The following is a 14,875-nucleotide window of genomic DNA, read 5'->3' as shown; positions in this document are numbered from 1 at the left end:
ACATTGGATGGCCAAATTATTGGAGCTTCAGCTTCAGTCCTTCCAATGAATATTCAGGTTTTATTTCCTTTAGAGTTGACTGATTTGATTTCCAAGGGACTCTTAACAGTCTTCTCCAGCACCACAGTCCAAAAGCATCAATTCTTCATTGCTCAGCCTTCTTTATGGTCCAACTCTCATATCTGTACATGACTACTGGAAAAACCATAACTTTGACTATATGGACCTTTGTCAGCAAAGTGATGTCTCAGCTTTTTAATATGCTGTCTAGCGACTTCATTTTCACTTTTCACTTTCATGCCTTGGAGAAGGAAATGGCAACCCACTCCAGTGTTCTTGCCTGGAGAATCCCAGGGACAAAGGAGCCTGGTGGGCTGCCGTCTATGGGGTCACACGGAGTCGGACAGTACTGAAGCGACTTAGCAGCAGCAGCAGCAGCAGTTTGGTCATAGCTTTTCTTCCAAAGAGCAAGCATCTTTTAATTTCATGGCTGCAGTCACCATCTGCAGTGCTTTTCGAGCCCAATAATATGAAGTCTGTCACTGTTTCCACTTTCCCCCCATCTATTTGCCATGAAGTGATGGGACCAGATGCCATGATCTTAGTTTTGTGAATGTTGAGTTTTCAGCCAGCTTTTTCACTCTTTTTTCACCCTCATCAAGAAGCTCTTTAGTTCCTCTTCACTTTCTGCCATTAGGTAGTATAATCTGCATATCTGAAGTTATTGATATTTCTCCTGGCAGTCTTGATTTCAGCTTGTGGTTGATCCAGCCCAGCATTTCGCATGATGTACTTTGCATATATAAGTTAAATAAGCAGGGTGACAATATACAGCCCTGATGTACTCCTTTCCCAGTTTTGAACCAGTCTGTTTTTCCATGTCTGGTTCTAATTGTTGCCTCTTGACCTGCATACAGGTTTCTCAGGGGGAAGATAAAGTGCTCTGGTATTCCCATCTCTTTCAGAATTTTCCACAGTTTGTAGTGCTCTACACAGTCAAAGGCTTTAGTGTAGTCAATGAAGCAGAAGTTTTTCTGGAATTCCTTTGCTTTTTCTGTGATCCAGTGGATGTTGGGGAATTTTTTTTTTTTAATTAACAAGCCAAAGTAATTTAGTTACATAAATCAACTCACTTACTGTAGGCTACCAACGTTATCAAATGGTGGTGCTTCTACTGGTCCTCAATTCCTTCAGTCTTCTGATGGCAGACTTTTCTGTGACAGGAGAAGTGGTGTGAAGGTCCAGGCACCACCAGCAATGTTTTCATGCAGGAACCACAGTACCAAATGCCCACAGCTCATCTCTTTCTTGGTTTTGCCACAGAAGGAGCAGGTATTCTTGGCGTGCTGGCTGATTTCAGTTTTCTTCACTGTTTTCCTGAGGGAGGCACCATAACGGGTGGTGTATTTGCCCATGATTCCAACTTTCTTGGTGCATTTCGCCATTTTAACACAACCTAGGTCTGAGCCCAAGAGCAGATGTTGGTAATTTGATCTCTGGTTTCTCTGCCTTTTCTAAGTCCAGCTTGTACATCTGGAATATCTTGGTTCACGTACTGTTGATGCCTCGTTTGAAGGATTTTGAGCATTACTTTGCTAGCTTGTGAAATGAGTGCAATTGTATGGTAGTTTGAACATTCTTTGGCATTGCCTTTCTTTGGGATCAGAATGAAACCTTACCTTTTCCAGTCCTGTGGCCACTGCTGAGTTTTCCAAATTTATAATTTCCAAATTACTTTAAAGGTTCAGTTCAGTTCAGTCACTCAGTCCTGTCCGACTCTTTGCGACCCCATGAATCGCAGCATGCCAGGCCTCCCTGTCCATCACCAACTCCTGGAGTTCACTAAGACCCATGTCCATCGAGTCAGTGATGCCATCCAGCCATCTCATCCTCTGTCATCCCCTTCTCCTCCTGCCCCCAATCCCTCCCAGCATCAGAGTCTTTTCCAATGAGTCAACAATTTGCATGAGGTGGCCAAAGTACTGGAGCTTCAGCTTCAGCATCATTCCCTCCAAAGAAATCCCAGCACTGATCCCCTTCAGAATGGACTGGTTGGATCTCCTTGCAGTCCAAGGACTCTCAAGAGTCTTCTCCAACACCACAGTTCAAAAACATCAATTGTTCGGTGCTCAGCTTTCTTCACAGTCCAACTCTCACATCCATACATGACCACTGGAAAAACCATAGCCTTGACTAGACAGACCTTTGTTGGCAAAGTAATGTCTCTGCTTTTGAATACACTATCTAGGTTGATCATAACTTTCCTTCCAAGGAGTAAGCATCTTTTAATTTCATGGCTGCAGTCACCATCTGCAGTGATTTTGGAGCCCCCCAAAATAAAGTCTGACACTGTTTCCACTGTTTCCCCATCTATTTCCCATGAAGTAATGGGACCAGATGCCATGATCTTCATTTTCTGAATGTTGAACTTTAAGCCAACTTTTTCACTCTTTCTTTTCCTCAAGAAGCTTTTGAGTTCCTCTTCACTTTCTGCCATAAGGGTGGTGTCATCTGCATATCTGAGGTTATTGATATTTCTCCCGGCAATCTTGATTCCAGCTTGTGCTTCTTCCAGCCCAGCGTTTCTCATGATGTACTCTGCATAGAAGTTAACTAAGTTAAATAACTTTAAAGGTAGGACTGCCTAAACAAATAATTGGATTTTATTAATTCCTTTATGCTTCTAGACATCAGCAGTGTTTTGGACCATGTGGGTTGTGTCTATCCATGATCTCTGTGTATCTGTTGTAAAAGAAATTTTCATTGATTGGTGTAAGTTCTGACCATGTGATTGAACTTCCTAGATCCTTTCACTAACACTGATGTTTTCTGCCCATTGTGGTGATTGGGAATAAATACTTGGAGCCTCCAGCTGCCTGCTGAGGAGACAGATGGAGGCAAGGATGGGAGGTGTTCCTTGAGAGCCTAGAGAGTAAAACTGTCCAGACTCTGGATTTTGGTGCTGTTTGTTCCCTGGGTTCCTGAGAGTGGAGGACACCTGTGCAGTTGTAAAGCCTCCTGTCAGAGACTCTGGCAGTTTCCTCATCAGAAAGTGGAGAAGCCCGGTCAGGACTCTGCCCTGTGGGTGGAGCCAGAGTTCCCCAGAAAGGAGTGCTGAAGTCATCATCCTACAGTGACTCCTGATCACCTTGCCCACTGAGGCCAGCACCTGGGTGAAGCTGCACCATCCAGAGAAGACGGTGGTGGGGACACCCCTGTGGGAGGACATGACTGAGATGTTTAAAGAGGAAGGTGAGACTAGACTGCTGGGTGGGAGGGAGGAAGAGCACCATCCTCCAGAGTGGGAAGGAATGTAGACATCTGAGCAGAAGCATCTGTTGGGGAGGCAGTTGGGTAAAAAGTCTCTGGAGTTCTTTATTGCTCCTGGCCTGAGGTTTTCCTAAATAGTAGTGGTTAACTCAGCTCCAAACCAGTATTTCAGTGTTATGACTGTGTATGTTATTTCTTTTCAACTTCCTCGTGGGTGTATGAGGCTGGGAGAACTTGCCTGATTTTCCATATTTTACAGTGAGGAAATGTGAATCAAACAAATGACCTGTCCAGGTGCCGGGTATGTAGGTCAGAAGTAGAAGGCAGGAGGGAAAGTACCAGGTGAGATGGAGTATCTTGTGCTCAAATAGCAAGGAAGAGCTCAGAGACTAATAGACCTGTGTTTAAAGGATGCAACAGCCCTGTTCAAACTGGGGACAGTTTAAGTATCCAGATTGATTGTAACACCTTAAATAAGTAAAATTCCACACATTCATGATGATACTTAAAATAGAGGAAGAAGAGGGGAGAAAACTCATCTGTCAACATTGGAAGTGATTAAGACACTGATTTTCTTACTTTGAAATTATATTATTATGGGAATGAAGGATGCATTGACCTTGCTTTTTAAATCCTTTTCAGAAAATACCTTCCAGTAATGAATTTGAAAGGAATGGTGGGATATTTTACTATAAATGAAATAATTGGAAGATTGATGGGGAATAGGATATTCCCAAGGTGTCAAAGTTTCACCCCCACAAATGAGATTAAGTGAAAGTCGCTCAGTCATATCTGACTGTTTGCGACCCCATGGACTATACAGTCCATAGAATTCTCCAGGCCAGAATAGTGGAGTGGGTAGCCTTTGCCTTCTCCAGGGAATCTTCCCAACCCAGGGAAAATCCCAGGTCTCCCGCATTGCAGGCGGATTCTTTACCAGCTGAGCCACAAGGGAAGCCCAAGAATACTGGAGTGGGTAGTCTATCCCTTCTCCAGAGGACCTTCCTGACCCAGGAATTGAACCAGGGTCTCCTGCATTGCAGACAGATTCTTTACCATCTGAGCTATAACCCCCCACAAATCACTTGCTAAATGTCAGGGAAAGAACATACTTTTCCAGTGGCAATATCTGGTGGTCACTATCTTAACCAAGTGTTCCAGTGATGGGATGACCTGACATTTTGTGCCTTCTGGGTCATGTAATATAAAGCACATGGTATCACCCATAATATATCCCTTCCTAAAATGTTTCAGTTCAGTTGCTCAGTCATGTCCAACTCTTTGCGACCCCACGAATCACAGCACGCCAGACCTCCCTGTCCATCACCAACTCCCGGAGTTCACTCAAACTCACGTCCATTGAGTCAGTGATGCCATCCAGCCATCCCATCCTCTGTCGTCCCCTTCTCCTCCTGCCTCCGATCCCTCCCAGCATCAGAGTCTTTTCCAGTGAGTCAACTCTTCGCTTGAGGTGGCCAAAGTACTGGAGTTTCAGCTTTAGCATCAGTCCTTCCAAAGAACACCCAGGACTGATCTCCTTCAGAATGGACTGGTTGGATCTTCTTGCAGTCCAAGGAACTCTCAAGAGTCTTCTCCAACACCACAGTTCAAAAGCATCAATTCTTCGGCACTCAGCTTTCTTCACAGTCCAACTCTCACATCCACACATGACCACAGGAAAAACCATAGCCTTGACTAGACGGACCTTTGTTGGCAAAGTAATGTCTCTGCTTTTGGATATGCTATCTAGGTTGGTCATAACTAACTTGATCCAAATTAAAGGCTGAACTTCTGATTTAAAGAAAATATAGGGGATGGAGAAGTAAGATAAACCTAACCATGAGGATACAGTAAGACGATACCAGTGTTTTAAAAGCCACTGTCGTGAAAAAAGTAAGAGAGGCTTTGAATAACAGCCACTTTGAATGTGTGAACCTTGGTTGGCTCCTGGTTTGGAAAAAAATCCAGGATAAAAGATAGTTTGGGAACAGTTGAGGAAATCTGAATATTTACTGAATATTTGGATGGATATTATTAACTCTCTAAACTGAGATAAATGATATTATGGTTATGCAGGAGAAGATTCTTTGAAGTATTCAGGGAGGAGGTATCATGACAGCATGTGGAATCTTAGTTCCCTCCCCAGGGATTGAATCCACGCCCCTTGCAGTGGAGAAGTGTGGAGTCCTAACCACTGGACCTCCAAGGAAGTCCTATGATATCTGCAACTCTGAAATGGCTCAGAAAAAAATATAGATAAATGAAGTAAATATGGCAAACATTAGTGATTATTGCAGAGAAGGCAATGGCACCCCACTCCAGTACTCTTGCCTGGAAAATCCCATGGATAGAGGAGCCTGGTAGGCTGCAGTCCATGGGGTCGTGAAGAGTCAGACACGACTGAGGGACTTCACTTTCACTGTTCACTTTCATGCACTGGAGAAGGAAATGGCAACCCACTCCAGTGTTCTTGCCTGGAGAATCCCAGGGATGGGGGAGCCTGGTGGGCTGCCGTCTATGGGGTCACATAGAGCTGGACACGACTGAAGTGACTTAGCAGCAGCAGCAGTGATTATTGAATGTGGGTGGAAGATATATGGGTGTTCAGTATTCATGATAAAAAGTTAAGGGAAAAATACAAGGACAATAATTCATGTGCTTTAAAAAAAATTTCTCCAACCAAGATGGGTTTATTCAGAATCAGCAGAGAATTGCAGTTTGTGGTCTGCAACTACTGTGAACCATGTACAAGTCCCCAATGATAAGGATAGGAGAATACTTTTATAGAGAAAAAGGAAGTTGGAAGAGCTATAGTTAAAAATAGTCCATAGCTTTTTGCTGGCTGAATGCTTGCCATGAAAGAAGAGGAGTCTCTTCTTCCTGTTGGACTCTGCTATCATTGCAGAGTATGAGAGCTCCCTCTTCTGGTCTCCCAATTTTATTTAATTGAGTGAGTGAAAGTCACTCAGTCGTGTCCCACTCTTTGTAATCCGGTGGACTATACAGTCCATGGAATTCTCTAGGCCAGAATACTGGAGTGGGTAGCCTTTCCCTTCTCCAGGGGATCTTCCCAACCCAGGGATCGAACCCAGGTCTCCCGCATTACAGGCAAATTCTTTACCAGCTGAACCACTAGGGAAGCCTTTTTTAAAGGTTTCTGTTAATTTCTACATTTCCTCCTTTTGACCAAGATCTTCCTCTGGAAACTTGGTTAGTCAAGAGTCAGGTTTTCTAGTTTCATCAGCCCTTTTGTCCCTCAATGTCAAGAAAGTTCTTTCTGGGAATAGTGTCTTACATCAGAGGGAAAGTGTACATGTTGGAAACCTATTAAGGTCAATTTGAGTAAAACGAAGGGGTGGGAGGGAGAACTCTCAGGCATTTTTTTTATCTCAAGTACTTATGTTATCAAGATCATAGACACTGGAGATTATCTGAAGCATTGTGTCATCATTACAGCTTTAGTGATGAACTTCCAACAGTCCTGGTCTGGATATGTTGGGAAAGCTGTCTCACCTATCTCTCGTGATATTGTCTGCTTCAGTTTTAGGAAATACTTACTTTTAGGTCACCAGAGGATGTGCATTTCTAGTTAGTGTCTTTTTTCAGGCGTGTCACGTGACTCCAGGAGTCTATTCCCTGGAGTGTAGCAGCACGAGGATTGGTTAGCAATACCTGTTGGGAGCCTTTCTAGGGATATAATACAGAGAGTTTTTGGAGGTGTCTTTCCTAATGGATGAAATCTCCATTCTAAGGTGTGATGCTTAAGATCCTCATCTTTCAAGGGAGCACTGCTAGTGTTGGAGGGTCTCCTGTAGAGACGTGGGTCAGAAGTGGGTCTCCAGGGGGACGGGGGTACTGGCAGCAGCAATCCTGGAAAGTGCCCCTTGGCGTGAGCCCTCTTGGAGGTCGCCGTTAGCCCTACTATCTCATGTGCTTTAATTACAAGTTGTTTTGTTTTGCTTTTTTCATTTGTTTGCATCTTGTGGGATCTTAATTAACCTGACCAGGGATTTAACCCTCTAACCTCAGCAGTGAGAGTGCAGAGTCCTGACCACTGAACTACCAGGGGATTCCCTAGTTCATATATATTTTTTAAAAGATTTATTTATTTATTTATGGCTGTGCTGGGTCTTTGTTGCTACACACAGGTGTTCTCCAGGTGCGGTGAGGGGGGCTACCTACTCTCTAGATGGGGTGTGCAGGCTTCTCACTGTAGTGACTTCTCTTGTTGCAGAACACAAGTTCTAGGCGCTTCAGCAGTTTCAGCTCGCAGGCTGCAGAGCACGGGCTCAGTAGTTGTGGCATATTGGCTTAGCTGCTCCGTGGCATGTGGAATTTTCCCAGACCAGGGATCAAACTCATGTCCCTTGCATTGGCAGGCGGATTCTTTACCACTGAGCCACCACGGAAGCCCCATATTTTTAACATGTCAAATTCAGCTAGTATTTCTTGAGTTCTAGTAGCCTGGCAGGGTGTTATACTTAACTAGCAGATGGGAAAAAGTGAACCAGATAAACTTTCTACACATATACTCATACTAATACTCAATTGAAGGATATAATTATGAAAATAAATATAATAGGAGGCAGCCTGAGATACCAGATTAGAGAGAAAAACCAAGCTTTGGGGGAATACAAGGGAGAGGACGTTTTTTTCGCATTAAGGGGATCTGATAAAACTTCACTTGAACTGATCCAGAAGGATACCTCGGTTTTTCACTGAGTAGGCCTTGGGGGAAAGTTCTGAGCTGGGTGCTATTAATATCTAGGTATGTTCAAAGAGTGGATTATGTGGTAGGTGTGTCCAGTGTTTAGGGGCAAGAAATACTTGGAGAAATAGCTTTGGACTGTTTGTGGAGGATCTTGAAGTCCATGATATGATAAAGTGTTTGGATTTTTCTTTCTTGTAGTGGGGAACGTCTGAGGATTTTTGAGGTAGGTCTGTGCTTTTGGACCAGCACTGGTCATTGGGAAACATTAACCCTGTAATCAGTGCACTGCAGATCCTCCCATTAGGAGGCTCCAGTCTGCTCTTGAGTGGCTCTGAATGTCCCTCTTTGTGAATGTTCTGAGAGAGGGTCTGTGTTCAGCAGGTCTGCAGGAAGTTTTTCTATTTAGGGGGATTTGCAGAGGTGCAAACTTCATAGCTCTTTTCCTTTTTCCATCTTGGCTATCTCAGGATGCTAATGAGACCCAGGGATAAAGTTTTGAGGATGAAGTGACCTCTAGGTCCCTGACAGCAGAATCCTAGGTGGGTCGGAGTTTCCTGTCACTTTCATGAAATTGTCTCTTAGATTTTAAGAGCCCTGGACTTTGATTTTCTTTAGCTTGACTTCTTGGATTGGATTTTCTTAGCCTGTTTGAAATCAGCCTGCATGGATTTATTTTACAGGTAATTTCCCCACCAGTAGTAACCCTCCTAAAGAACCCTCTTGTTTCTAGCAAACCTCTAGCCATTTATCCAACAAATTAAAAAATCATGTTTGTGTGTGTGTGTGTATGTGGAAAAAGTACATAAAGTAATTCTTTTTTTGGCCATGCCACACAGATTGCAAGATCTGAGTTCCCTGACCAGGGATTGAACCCAGGGCCACAGCAGTGAAAGCCCGGAATCCTAACCACTAGGCTACCAAGGAGCTCCCTGTAATTCTTGCTCTTAAAATTCACAAGATGTCATCCAGGGGAAAGACAAGCACTGTAAAACATTTTAAGCAACATTTTAAAATGAACAGAGTGAGGTTCTGATATTCTTGGAAATGCATGCACTTCCTTAAAGACCTTTGAGAGAGGATCTTTGGTCATGTCCGGGAGCAGAATTGTAGACGAATAGAGAAGTGAGTAGAGAAGCTGCTGACAGGTCACAAAGGGCAGAAACGAAATAGGCTGAGCAGAATAGGAAGGAAAGCTTCCAAGAGTCATACATTAGCTCATTAGAAAGTCGGTGGTACTGGCAGCAGGCAAAGTTCTGTACAACCAAACCCCAGAAGCACAGGGAAACTCGAGAGTTAGAGAATTAGAAAACCAACGTAGAAGGAGATATTAGAGAACAGGAGAGTTTTAAAGTGAAGAGATCTTAGCTTCCAAAATCACATGGTATAGGGTTTAGTCTCACGTCTTTGGGGCTTTCCTGATGGTTCAGACCAATGTAGGAGAATCCGCCTGCCAATATAGGAGACACGGGTTCAATCACTAGGTTGGGAAGATCCCCTAGAGAAGGAAATGGCCACCCACTCCAGTATTCTTGCCTGGAGAATTCCACAGACAGAGGAGCCTGGTGGGCTACAATTCATGGGGTCACAAAGAATCAGACACAACTGAGTGACTAACAGCAAGTCTTTAACTTTGCTCAAATTCAGTTTTCTCATTGGTTAAATGTGGATGCTAGTGTTGGCCTCATAGGGCTGAAATACATTCCAGAATTATTTACAATCCATTAAAAGCATTAAAATAGTCTGTATACTTAAGGAATTTGTTATTATTTCAGCCTTCTGGCTTCTGAGTTCTCTTCCCATTTGGTAATATTAAAAAAAAAAACAAACTCAAATGGTTATTTGTGTAGGTTGTTCACAGCAGGCCCTTGTACTTCCCAATACAGTGTCCGCTTTGGTCAAGGGATCTTCCTTACAAGGCACAATTCATGCTCCCTCCAAAAATGTGCTATTCTCACATACTTTTCCTACTAACAGAAATCCCTAGCTAAGGGTCTTACTCATGTAGAAATGTTCTGATTTATAACCAGTTCTTTCAGCCCAACCAGGGTCCCTGTCTTGTCTTGTGGCCTTAGCCTCCTTTTGGACTCTCCTCTTTCTCAAATATTCCTGATTTTTATTGCCCTTAAATTACTATATACTGTTCTACAACCCTCTTTAATACAGTTCATGAGTATTTGCCTTCAGCCAAACTGTGAGTTGGAAGAGACAACTTACACGCTCCCTGCATTGTTTTGTAACCTCCATCAGAGAATCAGCCAAATGGTTTTCAAAAGACTGTCCATAGGAGCTGATGAAGGCTGAATGACAAGGAGATCTCCTTCTAGCCTTTCACACAACAGAGATGGTGTTGGTCTTTATAGACCGGGACCTGGTGGACCAGAGTTGAGGAAAAGAAAGAAGAGAGAGAGAGAGCAGTATCTCTCAGGATCTCTCAGGTTACATGGAAAACCAATGAAGCCCATACACAGGACTTGTATCGCTCACGAAGGCACAGGGCGTCCTCTCAAGGAGGTCTTGAAAGCCCAGGCAAGAAAGTGAGCTTGGTAGGTTTCCATGCTCCAATGAGAATGAAGACAGAAAGAAGGATGCGGGGGACCCAGGTCTCTAGTGGAGCAAGGGTATTTTATTAGCAGAAATGCACGCTTATATATATATCTTTAGTAAAATGATTACTCAGCTATTACAAAGAGTGAAATTTCATCAGTTGTAACAAAATGGATAGTCTAATATATACAAGGTTGCTAACGCTGAAAACAGTCACTGAAGGGAGTTACTGGAAGGAATCCAAGCAGGTACCCTTTCCCATGATCTCAGTCCTGAGAACTGCATGCAGCTCTACTCGTTCCTGGAATAGAAACTGAAAAGGAACAGAGAATCCTTGAGAAATGGCATGCAAAGGAAGAAAAGTGCAACATGTTGTGTTCCTTAAAGTTGGACGTCCCCCGACAAGATGGGTTCCCACGTGTGGCAGGCTTTCTCATACAGATTGATATAGACCTATCTGACCTGAGGTGGAGAAGGCAATGGCACCCCACTCCAGTACTCTTGCCTGGAAAATCCCATGGACGGAGGAGCCTGGTAGGCTGCAGTCCATGGGGTCGCGAAGAGTCAGACACAACTGAGCGACTTGACTTTCACTTTTCACTTTCATGCATTGGAGAAAGAAATGGCAACCCACTCCAGTGTTCTTACCTGGAGAATCCCAGGGACGGGGGAGCATGGTTGGCTGCCGTCTATGGGGTCACACAGAGTCGGACACGACTGAAACGATTAATTAGCAGCAGCAGCAGACCTGAGGAGAATCTCTGCTGAGGGCTGTTTTTCCACCTCTGTGATAGATTTGCTAAAAAAAAAAGAAGAGGGTCCAGGGTCCAAGAAAACTTGGCTACAATCTCTTAGCATATAGAGAAAGTGAAAACAACTTCCTGATTCAGGCTAAAAAGAAATATATTTGATGTTCTAGGAACCATTGACCTTCAAGGACATAATTGTGGACTTCACCCAGGAGGAGTGGGGGCATCTGGCCCCTGCTCACCAGAATCTGTACCGGGAGGTGATGCTGGAGAACTATGGAAATCTGGTCTCAGTGGGTAAGGGTGGATTCCCTTTGTAAGAAGAATCTGCCTATTGGAATAAGAATCTTTATTTCTAACTGAACTGCTCTGCTTCAGCTTTGGGTTCTGTGTTAGAAATTTCTAGTTCGTTTGAACAGCAAGTCAGAACTGCTGTGGTCTTTTCTGCCCTGGTCTTTCTACTCTACTCTGCAGAAGGCCTGACTAACAAATGACTGTCTCTAAATTCTTGGGATACCTCTCTGACCTCAGCACATGCAGTTTTTTCTTCTTGTAAGCAGGATACCAGCTTTCCAAACCTGGTGTGGTTTCCCAGTTAGAGAAAGGAGAAGAGCCATGGCTGATGAAGAGAGAGGTTTCAGGAGGTCCAAGTCCAGGAAAGAGCAAGGCAGGTGGAGCCCTTACGTTTGCCAGAGAGTTCAGCTTAAAGGCTTCTCCAGGCCGTGGGGAAGGCTGCAGTCACCTGGGTGAGACCCACAAAAAACTCGATTACCACTCTGTCCCTCCTTTCCTACACTTGCCTCTTCTGTTAGTTTCTCTGGAGTCAGAGGAAAAGAGATGGCTTTCTCTTCAGGGTTAACTGCCTTTACCATTTCTTCTGACCTGACTTTTGTGGTTTTCTTGCTTTCTCCAGCATTCTAAACCTTGCCCTGATCATAGTTTCTTTCTCCTGTACATTCAGATATCCATGGATCTCTCCTCATTTAAAACAGTGCTCTTGGTACTTCCCTGGTAATCCAGTGGTTAAGAATCTGTGAAGACTTTGTGTTTGCACTGCAAGGAGCATGGGTTCAATCCTTGTCAGGGAACTAGGATCCTTCATGCTGAAGTGCAGCCAAAAAAATCAACCAACCAACCAAACAAAAGAAACACAACAAAAGACAAACACTCAAAAAATATCAGCACCCTACACCAGATTCTTAAGTCATTTTATCATGACTTTTTCTGATGATTCCATTTAAATTTTTTCCCTATATTCTATGACTATCCCTTCAATTTTGATTCTCTTTTTAACTTGGGTCATTTAACTTCTATTTCAGATAATACATGACTCCTTGAGAAATCACCACAGAATTCCTTCTTAGCAAATCCAGTGGGTTTTAATAGTCTTTGACTTCTAAGAATAGTAAAAATGACACTGTTTTCCAAGCTGGTTTCTATGAGTCCTGTACCTACTTTAACCCCATATTACAAATGAGATAAAGAAGGTGCTTAGGTTAAGAAATCTGTCCATGATTGTTTAGCCACTATTAGGTGGAATCCGTGTTTGAATTCTAATCATGCTGCCTCCACGGTTTGAGTTCTTATGGTGCTTTCCTACAGGGAAGCATTAGGTTATGTAGACCTCACCACCTTCATGGTATTGTTTTCTTCCATCAGCTAGTTTAATAATATTTGTCTCTTCTGTCTCTCTTATTGCTTCTTCAGTGCTTCTCATCGATCTCCTTCTTAATGCAGGTGTATCACTTATGTCTTTGTTAGGTTAGGCTAACCTACTGTAGCATATAGACGCTCAAGTTTGGCTCAAACTGAATAGGGCTTTCTTGCTCATATATTGATCCGGGGAAGTTGGTTAGTTCAGTGGACAGTTTTTTACCACTTTGCATTCAGGGACAGAGATTCCTTCCACATGGTAGTTCTGTCATTCTTGAGGGCCTCCTCATCATCTGAGTTTGGCCAGCAGTGGAGGAAAAGCACACGGAGGGCATGGCAACCCACTCCAGTATTCTTGCCTAGAGAATCCCCATGGACAGAGGAGCCTGGCGGGCTACAGTCCATGGGGTTGCAAAGAGTCAGACATGACTGAGCGACTAAGCACAGCACAGCGCAGCACAGAGGAAAAGCACAGAGGAGTTCATTTAGGTGGTTTTTATGGGCCAAACTGGAATGGCTTACATCACTTTTCACTCTTATTCACTTAATGGGAGAGACCTGTTACTTCACTCAAATTCAGGGAAGATTGGGAAGTATAGTATAGTATAGTTGTGTGTCCAAAAATAAGGAGATGTTTCAATGAACAGCTAACAGTCTCTGCCACAATCCCTGAGGAGCCTCTCTCTTTTACACTGCTGTCCTGTTTCTACACAAACTCCCACAGATGCATTGTGATGTTCTCAACTATCCCTTTGATATCTGTATTCTCCATATCTTCATTTGTGTCATACATGTTCATATGAACTCTATTCCCTCATCTCCCTGGTGTTTGGAACATCTCTATATAGACACACTGTTGTTACTTCAAGCGCAGTACATCCAAAATTGGAAGCAATTATCTCTCCCAAACTAAGTTCTCATCCTGACTCCTCCTGTCCTTTCAGCCTCTAAGACTAGAAATCATTGTATCAGCAAGGATGTATCATGCTTTCTACTTTGTTTTCCCCCCCATCCTCCATGTTTTCTTCTCTGGTTTTACCTACTCAGTCCACTTCTACTCTTCATCTCTGTTGATGTACTCTTAAGCCAGGTTCCCATTATTCCATGCCAATTACTAGAATTTCCAGCTGCATTTGTGGATATCTTATTTTCTTTTTCAGAATCATTTTGAATGTTACTGCTAGATTGGACCACTCAAAACATCTCATTTATCTTTTTTTTACCCTAAAAAGAAGTTAAGTGACTCCTTATCCCCTATAATAAGTAATCCAAATATCTCTACTTGCTTTTTGAGTCCAGTCCAAAATTTATCCTGCTATTACCAAGTACTTTGTTTGTGCTTTGACTAAAATGAGCTTGGACATCCTGGAGAATAAGTTTGCTGTGAACAGAAACTATTGATGCTTTAGGATGATAGAGTCCAGAATAGTTGGATAGAAGTAGAGAGTAAAAATCCAGGAAACTCCCTCATCTGATTTATAAAAATCACATCTGAAAATGCTGTGTCATGTGTACTATGGATATATTTACCCTATATATATATATACATTCTCTATCTTTTAAGATTTTACAGTATAGATAATATTTTGTCACAAATTAAGAAACCATTTTTCACCTCTTATATAGACAATAATTATGAAGATAGATAAAAATCCAGTGAAAGGCACCCATATTCACCAATAGCACATATACCCATAACCTAATAATTTCTTTTTAGTAAATCCTATGAAACACTGACAGAAGCATACACAAATTTATATATAAAAAATAAAGGGAAAAAATGGAGACTACCTAAATATTTTTCAGTAGAGAAAAGTCAAAGAAATATGTCTATAAGTGGAATGTGGGCTTCCCTCATAGCTCAGTTGGTAAGAATCTGTCTGCAATGCCGGAGACCTCGGTTCGATCCCTGGGTTGGGACAATCCCCTGGAGAAGGGAAAGGCTACC

At 42.9% G+C, this 14,875-nt stretch overlaps 1 pseudogene; it reads right to left on the bottom strand.

Moving 5' to 3' along the window:
• Positions 1–1,086: 1,086 nt before the first annotated feature.
• LOC113890073 lies at positions 1,087–1,540 on the bottom strand (annotated as a pseudogene).
• Between the last annotated feature and the right edge of the window lie 13,335 nt (positions 1,541–14,875).

This window comes from Bos indicus x Bos taurus, chromosome 3 (assembly GCF_003369695.1).
Source record: "Bos indicus x Bos taurus breed Angus x Brahman F1 hybrid chromosome 3, Bos_hybrid_MaternalHap_v2.0, whole genome shotgun sequence".
NCBI lineage: Eukaryota > Metazoa > Chordata > Mammalia > Artiodactyla > Bovidae > Bos > Bos indicus x Bos taurus.
The sequence above is the reverse complement of the archived record's forward strand: the minus strand, read 5'-3'. Positions and strand labels throughout refer to the sequence as shown.